General features: G+C 37.4%; 1 non-coding gene across 1 annotated transcript; it reads right to left on the bottom strand.

The window, feature by feature from the left end:
• Nucleotides 1-4,176: 4,176 nt before the first annotated feature.
• On the bottom strand, nucleotides 4,177-4,329 carry LOC114231140 (small nucleolar RNA SNORA62/SNORA6 family). Its single transcript, XR_003617116.1, has one exon. It is a non-coding gene; the product is annotated as a small nucleolar RNA SNORA62/SNORA6 family (small nucleolar RNA).
• Nucleotides 4,330-7,774: the final 3,445 nt, after the last annotated feature.

Genomic DNA, 7,774 nt, shown 5'->3' with positions numbered 1-7,774 from the left:
GGTGGACAAATTCTGGGTAAAATTATAATGACATTGTAGAATAATATCATGTAGGGATATTCTTTGCTTTAGGTCATGGCAATTCCATTTCAAACTGGCTGTCAATTTCTTTTTGTATAGACTAGGTCTTAGTTACATTTTCTGCACCTCTCCCAGGAGCAAGTAGTGGTAGTCCCTTCCTTTGGTGTCCACGCAAGCCAGAAACCTCTCTTTAATTTTATACACCAAGGAGCAGTGAGTTTGATTTTGTGTCATACAAAGGGGAAACTCCTTTTGAGGTTTTGAGCAAAGCTTCTTAGTTAACTATTTTTCTCTCAATTGGCTTAGCCAAATTTATCTCTATCACTAGAACATTTGAAAAATATTGTAGGCAGTTTTTTTAAATGTGAAAACTTGTAAGGATTTGCCTTGGGGAGGTGTTACAAAAAAGAATTGATTCTTCATTCTAGCTGTTATCTTCCGAAGGGAGGTGCTGTCACCTCTTTCTATTTTTTTTTTAAACAAAAATAAATGTATGGATAATAGAGAAAGAACATTTGTAGGCATTTAAAAGATGCTTGATGTTTGGGTCTGAATAAGGGTTTCAGCTGGAAGTTATGTAGGATTCAGTTAACATCTATGCCAGATGTTGGGACAGTATATGGTTGAGGGTGTCTGCTGCAGATTTTTGTTTGCTTGTTTTTTAATCTAAGTTACTCCTGGAAGGATGTAGATTCAAAGGGAGTTGATGTGGAAAGGGGCATATTCCAGGCATAGCATCCATTGCCTTCCAGAGGGGAAAATGCTTACCTATCTAATAAAATTACTTCTGATAAAATTTATTCTTTTAATCATTTTAGCTTATTTTTTCCCATTTCCTCCAGGCTATTTTCCTGTTCTATTTTGATTACTTTTCTAACTTTTCCCAGTCCATGATGCCTTCTAAAGTTTCACATTATCCAGGACTAGCAGAAAGTCTGTTCTTTAATTCTTTCAGCTCATTCCCACCTTTTTCTTCTTTAAATATTCTCCCTTCTCTTGAATTTTCGAGTTCTTTAAGATACTATGAGTTTTGGATTTGTTTCCCTTATTTTCCATGGTAGGCTTTGTGTAAATTTGCTCCTACTTAAAGGTATAATGATGTTTGGGACTTGTCATTTTTGTATCCATATTTCATGTATAATTGCTATTGTAAGGTTTCAAATCTTCATTATTTTGCTATATTAAATATTTATTCTTATTATGGAAGTAACATATGTTTATTATAGAAAATTTAGACAAGCAAAAAGAAAACGAAACCAAAGGAACAAAAGGAGAATTATACCCAGAGATAATTATTGTTAACATTTTGGTATATTTTTAGATACATATAGAGAAATACTATAATATTTTAATTTCTAAAAATGACACTTTATTATATACTAGAGACCCGGTGCATGAAATTTGTGCATGGAGGGGGGTTCCTTAGCCTGGCCTGCACCCTCTCCAATCTGGGACCCCTTGGGGGATGTCCGACTACCAGTTTAGGCCCAATCCTGGCAGTTGGACATCCCTCTTGCAATCTGGGACTGCTGGCTCCTAACTGCTCGCATGCCTGCCTGCCTGCCTGATTGTCCCTAACCCCTCTGCCTGCCTGCCTGATCACCCCTAACCCCTCTGCCTGCCAGCCTGATCAACCCTAACTTGCCCCCCTACCAGCCTGATCTCCTCTAACTCCTGTGCCTCAGCCCCCAGTCTGGCCTCCCTCTATGGGAGGTGACCTGGTGGATCAGGGGAAGATACCACCCCCATTACCCTGCTGCTGCTGCCACTGCTGGCCTGAGCCTCAGCCCTTCACAGCTGCCCACGGCTGCCTGAGCCTTGGCCCTTGCAGCCGCTGCGGCTTTGTCTAGAAGGACATCCAGAAGACGACCACTCTAATTAGCATATTACCCTTTTATTAGTATAGATTTTTCTAATTTTCATAAAAAGATGAACCACATTTCATATAAACATTTTAATATAACATATTTACATTTAACTATATCATAAAATGATCTTCTGTAACGTTTTGATACTGAATGGTATTTTATTTTATGGATGTATCATAATTTATTGGGAATATGCCAACATAACATCAGACAGATTTTCCTTTTCTCCCCCTCTCTATAGCGGTAAGTATCTTACAGTTCAATTTTTATACACATCTATGGTTATCCCCTTTGAATAAAGCCCTAGAAGTAGAATTTATGAGTAGTGATAAAAGGCATTGATGTTTTGCATTGACTTCGGAGCAGTGCATTATGCTTACTATAAAATCTACACTCCTAATCATAGTCTTCTCTAATTACCTTCTGTAGTTTTGTGGGTCAGTATAATATGAAAGATTCAAGTTAGATAGGATTTAAACCCAGACATGATTGACTAGGGCTTCATGCAACTGAAGTAGCCCTAAATATGTACAAAGACTCAGCTGTAAGGTTCTGCCTCAGCACCTGTTCATTCATGCCCAGTCATAGCTGTAACTGCTACTTCCACCTAAACAGGTACAGCAGGTGATAGTAAGCCCTGAGGATGTTTTCCCCTTTTCACGTTCAGTCTCCTTACTGTGCTGCCGTTTGACCTCCTGCCCACATGTACTGACCCTGATGCATACATAATTGCTGTATGGTTGAATGAATAAACATTGTTTCCCATATAGTCATATCTAAGATTTAAAAATATTCTGTTTCTGCCCTTTGCTGCCAACTCCTGGACTCTTAACATTTAGAAAAAATATTGCTTTAATAATTTTGAGGTTTTGTGATTTTTTTTAAGACATATTTTATTGATTTTTTTATAGAGAGGAAGCAAGAGGGATAGAGAGTTAGAAACATCGATCAGCTGCCTCCTGCACACTCCCTACTGGGTATGTGCCCGCAACCAAGGTACATGCCCTTGACTGGAATCGAACCTGGGACCCTTCAGTCCACAGGCTGTCGCTCTATCCACTCAGCCAAACCGATTAGGGCTGATTTTTTTTTTTTTTAATGATAAGCTGGTCACTTCCCTCAGAACTTTATGGTAATTTTTTCAGGTCTGGATGAAGGCAAATTTCTTAAGTGGAAAAATATTTTGCTTCTGCTACTAGTTTGGGTGCTCTACTGACCTGGGCACATTTTAAATCAAATTTGTGCTTGACATTTTTTTTTTTTTTTTGCTTGTTTTCTTAATCTCAGAGCTACTTTATGATTATACATTTTGGGAAGGAAATTCTTTTCCTTTTTGGCACAGAGGAGTTTATTTCTTGTTCACCTTTAATAGCAAATGTGGCCATTTAATGTCCTGGTTGCTGTTGGGTTCTTCTGACAAATATTATAATTCTGTAATCCTAACTCAGATGATTTACATTTAACTGTGCTAAAGAAACTACTTTGTTTCTGAGATTACAAAAATAAGATACCTTTCTTATTCAGGTTTATGTGCATACCTTAGCTAACCACTCTAGGGTTTTTGCATTTGAAGGGAAAAAGCAGACATGTATGTGTCAAGATATGATGGCAAATGCTTACTTTTCTGTTCCCCTTTTAATTCTAATTTTATAATTTACCAATTTCCTCTGTTGATACATTTGAAATCTCTGTTAGGGTATTGGTATCAGCACTTGCTCTTCCTAAGCCCTAAGCATCGTCTTGTTTACACTCAGTTAGTATTTGGCTTATATTTTGTTCTTTAGGGCAGGCATCTTATTTTAAAGCATTCAGTTACATCTGTTTTTCTTTCTTCAGATTTCTGGGCTTTGCCTTTGAAATGGTAGTAGGGAAAGTGAAAAACCACCCATGGGCTTCACTGCCCTGATTTAGACTCTCAGAAGTAAGTTAAAAGATGGCAAACTGCAGGGCTGTTCGGGATAGGTTCATTTTTGAGGAGGAATTCTGTGCTTTTTTCAAATAGTTGCATATTGGTAAACATCTTAAGAAACTTTTAGTTTTTTTCTTTTGTCATTGTGACATATTCAACTTCTTTCCTTTAACCCTACATGATTTTGATATACGGGATAGGCTAAGTTGTGATGATCAGTTAAAGTAGAAAGAGTTTAAGAACTTCAGCATTTACAGCTCTCAGTACTTAGTTACTCTAGATTAGCTATAAAAACTTAGATACAGTGGTAAAATGAATCCAAATTAAAAAAAGACTAACTTGATACTTCTGTTTGTTTGTTTTCTCTTTCTCTCTCATACTTGTAGCAAGAATTACTATCAAACTCCACTCATTGGGCCAGAGACCCTTGTGGTGTTTGCAAAAATCTTGCCTCTCATGTAGCACACTACCTACACTTGAGAGTCAACGGGCCACCAGTGGCCGCAACTCCAAGCTCTACCAATGTGTAACTTGTGATAATTATACATGTTATAAAATGAAGTCTTTACTATTTTCTGTGCTCTTTTTAGGAAATAGTGTTTCTTTTGCATTCTGAGTTTTAAAGTCTCTCTTTTAGTACTAACTATTTTTCTACATCTTTCATAGAGGGGCATCAGAATAGAAATGATCTCTGCAGCTCACATACTAGAATCTCATTCTGGTAAGGACTTTGTTCATATCTAGGTTCTAGGGTGGAATAAAGTTCCAGGAAAAGACCCTTCTGGTAATTATGGTAATTATTGTTTTTAGTGAATAGACGGAACACTCAGGAAAAGCCAGATTACATAAAGCATCCATTTAGTTTGTGAAAGATGAAACAGAGGGCCAGAGAACCATGGGATACCAGGACACAGGCTTTATTGGAGATCACCCTGCCGGCCGCCTTCCAGAGGGGGAAAGGGAAGAGAGAGAGAGAGAGAGAGCGAGCTTGCCGGGGTGAGAGTGCCTTTTAAGGGGAGGAAAAGAGGGGACGGGGCTTAGGGCACTCAGCACACGCTGATTGGTGGTTTCATGTAAGGTACGTGGTTAGGGGCCTAGGGATTTAGGAATTGGGGGCTTAGGGTATATGGCAGGTGCTGATAGGTGGTTCAATGTACAGTCCATATAAGGTGTTCAGGAATGTCCGGCTGCAGGTGGAGTTTACGTCATACTCCGTCCATCAGTTGGGGGAAGGGAGGATCTATCAGTTTGTGCTGCTTATAGAAAGGGAATTTTCTCTTTATCTAATATAAACTTGAGACTTAAAGTGATCAGTTTACTAAATAGTGTCCCTTCCAGAATCTAAGTTAAATTCTGCTTATGCTACTCAATTCCAACATAATAAATATCCTGCATATAAGAAGAATTTTCACATTTGTTTCATCAACCATTAGGCAAACTCTATGTTTGGGCCATTCTAAAGCAATGATTCTTGCCATTATTGAATATATATTGAGTACATACACACACATACATGTGCATGTACACAGCATTTTCTGGTATCACTTTCTCATAGATTGTATCTTCAGGAGAAATCAAATGAGAAGTGGTCATATGTAAAGTATAATAAAACTGGAAAAATTACCCATAAGTATAAGCAGTGATGTTTATATATAAGTGTTTAGTGCTTCTCTTTTCCCCCTTTTTTGTGTAATAGGAAATCCAGGAACTGCAATTCTGACTATTGTGTGTATAGTTGACATTGGGGCAGTGAATTCTCTATGGGTACTTGGTCTTACCCGCTATCTGTCAGTTGCATCAGCACTTTGTGAACTTGCAAAGCTTTTACTGATGCTTTGACCTCTGAGCAGAGGCCCAATGGACTAGCAGCGGGTACCTTACTGAATGGCAGCATCATTGGGACACTATCAATGGGGAACCCAATTATGAATAAACAGCACAACCTCACCCAAATCCTTTCTCCCTTGTGATTTTGTGATGCATGATGAGAAATTGTTCTTTGGTATTTACAATATAGCCATTTTTCATCTTGATTTTTTTCTTCATTTCTAAAGGTTCAAAGTGAATATTGCAGATTTTCTTTAAAACAGTTCTTTGCTAAAAAAAACCCCACAAAAACAAAAAAACAACATTTCTTTGCTAAGGCATGATTTTTTGTGTGGGGAGGCAGGGTGACTATTGGGAGGTGATCTATGTAATACTTTGAACAATTGTGTAACCCTTTTACTAGAATGAGCCTTCCCCATTGTTGCATGCACTGCAAACTTGATTGAAAATTAAAATTAGAAATAATACAAATGGAAATAAGGTTGGCTTATAGGAGACATTTTTATGTATGAATTCTTCTCTATGGCAGGATTTAGTAGAGAGACCTTCAGCTAGTGAGTTTTTAAGAAACATTTTCTTGAATTTAAAATTATTTGTCAACAATTTCATTTTAGAAGATTTTCTTTAAGACCACTTACATTTTGTAAAATTTTACTTATTTTTGCAATGAAAGATTCCTTCTTTTTGTCATTATGACTTTATTTTACCTCTTACTCCCTACAATTTACTACTCCTACCTCTTTCCCACCAAAAAATAAAACAATACAAAATAAACTGTAACTTCAAAACCAAATATATTACCTTTCAGCCTAGTACTTTAAGATTCATTTGAGTGGATCATATACAGTCATCAAACATGAGACTTAGAGAATGTTGCGAGAAAATATGGACACATATATGTGAAGAATTATGTTTCCTTTGTTTTCTATTCTTGGAGCATCCTGAGGTGTTTTTTCACAGCACATACAACATGATGTATACCAATCGTTATTTATGTTCCTAGGTGTTTTTGTACGTTTGGTATGAGTTGGGGTTTTACAGAGAAATAAAGCCAATAGGAGATATATGTGAGTTTTTATAAGGAATTGGCTCACATGTTTATGGAGGCTTGAAAAGTCCCATGACTTGCCATCTGCAAGCTGGAGACCTAGGAAAGCCTCTGGTGTATTTCTGAGAACTAGAGGACCGGTGGTGTAAGTACAGGTCGAGGGTAGCTGGGTTTGTGCCAGCTCAAAGTGCAAATTCTCCTTTTCTCCATCTTTTTGTTTTATTCAGGCCTTCAACAGATTGGATGATGCCCATCCACATTGGAGGGGGCAGTCTGCTTTACTCAGTCTTCCAACTCAAAACACCCTCACAGACACACCCAGAAATAATGTTTAATCCAAGTGCCCTGTATTCCAGTCACGTCAACATGTGACGTTAACCATCACAATGAGTATCTCTAGTGGAGTTGTGAGTTACATAAGATCAGGAGATATATCTGTTTGGTTCTTCATTGTATGCCTTGCTCAGTCAGAAGCTGGCTTAGAGCAGGTGCTTAATGAGTGTATAAGTCAAGTTTAAAAGTTTATGTCTAAGATTTAGATAATACCCATTGATAGTCTGGTTGAAGACTGAGGATCACAGCAAAATATGCAAGTGCCATCCCTTGGCACAGAATGACTGTTGACCTTTTCTCGGTATTATCTGGTGGCCATTTTGAATACTAAAAATAAAGTCTTATTCATAAATTTTTGGACTCTTAAGTATTTTAAATATGACCTTTAGATTTTTTCAGAATCTTTCCAATTTAACCAGAATTATTTTGACCATGGCAGTGAATCAAGGTCAAAACTGATTTGCCATTATTTCTGGATGAGTCAGTGCTGCTCTTCAGCAAGTATGGTAAGAGCAGAAAGATCTTTAATTCTTTGCTGCTTCTCTGACATTATTTTTTAGCTTTTCACTCATGAGAACATTTGGTACAGTAGTTCCTCCTTACCTGCAGGGGATATGTTCCAAGACCCCCAATGGATGCCTGAAACTACAGATAGTTCTGAACCCTTATATAAACTACGTATTTTTCTAAACATTCATACCTGTGATAAAGTTTAATAAATTGGCACAGTAAGATATTAACAACAATAATAATAACAGGACAATGATA

This window comes from Eptesicus fuscus, chromosome 10, assembly GCF_027574615.1.
Source record: "Eptesicus fuscus isolate TK198812 chromosome 10, DD_ASM_mEF_20220401, whole genome shotgun sequence".
In the NCBI taxonomy this organism is placed as follows: domain Eukaryota; kingdom Metazoa; phylum Chordata; class Mammalia; order Chiroptera; family Vespertilionidae; genus Eptesicus; species Eptesicus fuscus.
Note: the sequence above shows the minus strand (reverse complement) of the source record. Positions and strands in the feature narration are given on the sequence as shown.